Genomic DNA, 4,208 nt, shown 5'->3' on the forward strand with positions numbered 1-4,208 from the left:
TTAGGAGACCTTATGCCTTTTGATCTTTTCAAGCCAGTCTAGTTTTTTGTTGACGGTTAATCTCCTTATCAGTCGAACACAACCCTATCATTTCCAAAATGAGTTTTGGCATAGCTAGCGTAGACCAGACATATTTGTCCAAAAGTAGCGCCAGTTGTCCAAGGCAATTTATGTAGGAGCCAACCTCCATCTACAACATATTTGTAACTCTTCAAAAGATTCGTAGAAGAGACCTCGGTAATTTTCCAGTGAGATTTTAGGAGGGAAGCCCTGTCAGCTATACGTAGTATTTGGTATGACCCGAAAAGGGCAGAAGGAAAAGAGCAAAGTTTATAGCCATTAGTATCCGACAGATGCTGATCGTCGGCAGTGGCTACAGCCGCTAGTCACTGGAGAAATAACGTTTAGTCAATCTCGACCGGCTCACCATCAAGCTTTGGAGCCGACTTTGCAGCCAAAGTTATGACTTTATCTCTCCTTTTGAGTACAAAAGTCTCTACTGGCTTTCCAACCATCCCTTGCAGTATGTGCAACCCAACGTCTTTTGCTTCGTCTAAGTTGACCTCTGGCAAAGCATTCACTCCGGTAACAATATTCATTATTTCCTGACCCCCGTTGAACGGCTGCAAAGGCTCAAAGAGCTTGAGCAACTCCTGCAAATTTTTACTGTCTCTCAAAATTCTGGTTACCATTTTATCAACATAATGGTTACTTGTGTGGTAAACCGATTCAGTTAGGTTTTGAATGATTACATTCATTTGAGCTCGTACTGACATAGATAGTGTCCAGATCGACTGCTGCGCTTCATTCAAACCTCTTCGCTAGTGAGACCGCCAGCGGTCTTCAGAGTTTTCAAGAAGACTAGTTCTATAAAAAGTTCTACTGCCTGTCCTAACCTTGAATATTTGGTTCTGTTAATGGAAAAGTTACCTATTGAAGATCTCGTATCATTCGAGCTTTGCTTCTTTCAAAGCCACAAGGGTCGGTAAATGGAGATGAGATGATGTAACGTATGTAGTCCGACCTAATTCCGTAAAAGAAGGAAGCATACTAAACCAGCTCTGAAGGTACAGGTCGAAATCTCCAGTCCGTTCAGCGCGAACTGACATCCAAAGCATTTTATTCATTTCAGAATACTGTTCAAGCCACAGTTTCAAAGCCCTAGATTTACCATCTAGCTCCTTCTTTGCCTGCTCAATTTCTTCTAAAAGTGAAACAACCGCTGGAGACGCAGAAAGGTCTTCAATAGAAATATTTTCGGATGTCAGCTCTGTATAGACACTGGCTGCGCTCACCGTTTTGGTTGCCGGTTAACTTCGTAGACCTTCGGCAGTATCTTCGAAAACACAGGCAAACAGTAAGATGTGCAGAGCTAATTCAAGAGGAGAATGTACCGTCATTGCTCGGGAAACTGCTTTGCAAGAGATGATTTGTTTTATGGTTTCCGGTGCGTTGATGTGTTCAATAAATTCCAACAAACCTGATTTTCTCATAATGGAGCTCACACACCCAAGAAAAGTCCCTCTTCCAAGAAAGAACCCAAGCATCAGTAAGCTCACTTTCAAGGGGCTACTGAAAGGCGACGATTCAACCATCATTCTTGCTTTCAAATACAGTGGTTGGTCGAAGGTTATGACAGGAATCTGGTTCAGTTTCTTTGCCTTCTCTGCACGTTGTGTTGATGCACGTGAGATCGGTTGGGTTTAAATCAATCATAGGCTGGAAAACTATCGATGACCGCTTCTGGGTTTGTCCAGCATGAGCTGACAACATTGCACCTGACCAGCCAACTGGAGAACCTCGCAGAGCTAGCTGATTAGCCACATGATATCAAGATGTCTGCCACTGTCTCTGAACTCGTGGTTGGTACTTCCAGAGTACCTGGATCCAGATTAAATATCTGGAGAGATTACAGTCGGTGATTTCATTCTCACTGGAATCGATGGGAAAAGAAGCGGGAAAACATACTATGTTGCGTCACTTACTTACAACATACGGTCGCTCCTTACTTACAGTTTTTTACCACGAACTGTTTGAAAATAAGGAATTTTTTTATTTTTTCCAAGAGAAAGATCACGGATGTGTGTTTGTTTAGTTTTTTGGTGTTGTTTTTTTCCAGGTTTGATAGTATTGATCAAGTAGTCCTAGAATATTGTGACAGGGCTCATTCGAGAATTCTAGTGCCTCTTCTAAGTGACCAATGAGTTTGGAGGGCAAATACTCCACAACTAAGCTAGGTGACAAATGATCAATTTCACCAAAAAAAAAGACTTGACTTACTTGACTTGAGACTCTCGCTAAGGTTTTAGCTTAGAGAGCGATGATACCAGGCGCCTCCAGGTTGCCACATCGCTTGCGAGGCTCGCAGCTTCTTTCACGGGGATGTGACCATGGGTGATGAATTCAGGAAATTTGTATAGTCATCTAGTAGGGGGAGGCATCCTCTTGACTCTTCCCCCCCAAAAAAGGAAAAAAATATAACAAAACGTATAAAAAACGCATACAATAAATATTAGAAATTAAAGACGAACCTAAATTTGAAACCATAAACCCAAAAACAATATTTAAAACAAAGTATATAGACTTGAGCCTCGGAATATAAAACAAGAAACCTAACGTGAATAATACTATACGAGACATTGGCTAATTGAATATTGAATGAAGCGCGAGAGAAAACAGGTAAACCCTTTGGGATCACTAATGCTTTGTCTCAAATCTAGGCTTAACAGTTGCACGATTTTATAATTATTTTTTTCTCCCAGGGGTACCTAATATGAAAGGTGTCGTCGCATAAACTTCAAAGGGGTCTCATTCAATTGAAAATTGAAAGTTCTTGCTTGCAGTGATTTTTGTTCGTTTCAAGCTTGATTTGCATATTCACCTTAAGTTTCATGCGTTTTAAAATTAATTTCTTTCATACCAAACATTGTAAAATAGAAGCATCACAGTCCAAATTGTTAGCCCAACAACCCAAATTTAATTCTAACACTAAATCTCAGACGTTAAAATAAGACAAATTAATATTAGCATAAGACATAACACCATTACGAACAAATTTATCTAGACACATATCGTCCAATTAAAAAAAAACTAATAAAGCCATTAAATACAAATTCTCACCCCCCCCCCCCCAGAAAAAAACAGATATAAGAACACTAAAACTAGAAACATAATTAGAGAATTTTTTATCTCGAAAAGACAATGGATTACATACCCCAACATTAGGCATTTAATGTTTCTCTGCGCACCTGTGCCTTCAGAATAAACAATTTATGTTAAGAAAAAAATAAAAAAATAATTTTTTATTTCAGTCGATAAAAAACTAGGTAAAACGCAACACACGAAATTCTTCCCTACACTTGCAAATACCTTTATGAAGGGCAAATTTATTTTTTATAGCAAACAAAATGAAATGGCTCGTTTGAAAATTCATTCCTAAGGATATGATGCTCGCTATTATTTGACCCAAATAACAAAATATTATGAATCAATGAAAAAAACTTAAATATAAATCTTAAAGATATAGGCCCCACCTATTCAACTTGAAAAATAAATCAAGGAATTTTATTTTGACCAAGTATATTTCTGTAACACCAGTTAGTACTACATACCAACAAAGAGATTTCAACTAAGGATTGGTCAGATACCCTGAAAAAAGTTTTGCCAATCTACTCAATAAAGTTTCATTGAAAATAGCATAAACATTCCATTACCTGAAATCGATGCTTAGTTCACTTTATTTTGAATCCTCAAATCCATTTCTCCGGGAATACTATCTGATACTTCACCTTTGAGAACCATACTGAAACTAAAATATGGTAAATATTGCATTTACATAAATGCTTTGCATAACATCATATGATTTTTTATAATGTCGTCATGATAGAGTTAAGCACTCGATTTCTCGTCGCAGTGCTTTTGTTTTTAATTGGAAACATAAGCGCCATCTAACTTTAAAATATCGATTAGATGGCTGTTTTTCGTTTAGCATCAAGTACTCATCTTCAATTTTTAGATAGTATTTATGTATACTTAAATCTAGATATTACGAACGATGAAAGCTTAAAAAAATAGGAATTATTCTAAAACAGTGAAATATTATCTATGAGAATGGTTTGGCTTTATGTCTACAAGCCGTTATCCGCAAAGAAAAGCACAAATAAATAGAAATAACACTTTCAATAAAATACTTACAATTGAAAAGACAA

The sequence above is a fragment of the Artemia sp. Qi Xiang Cuo genome, chromosome 4, assembly GCF_049724085.1.
Source record: "Artemia sp. Qi Xiang Cuo chromosome 4, ASM4972408v1, whole genome shotgun sequence".
Taxonomy (NCBI): domain Eukaryota; kingdom Metazoa; phylum Arthropoda; class Branchiopoda; order Anostraca; family Artemiidae; genus Artemia; species Artemia sp. Qi Xiang Cuo.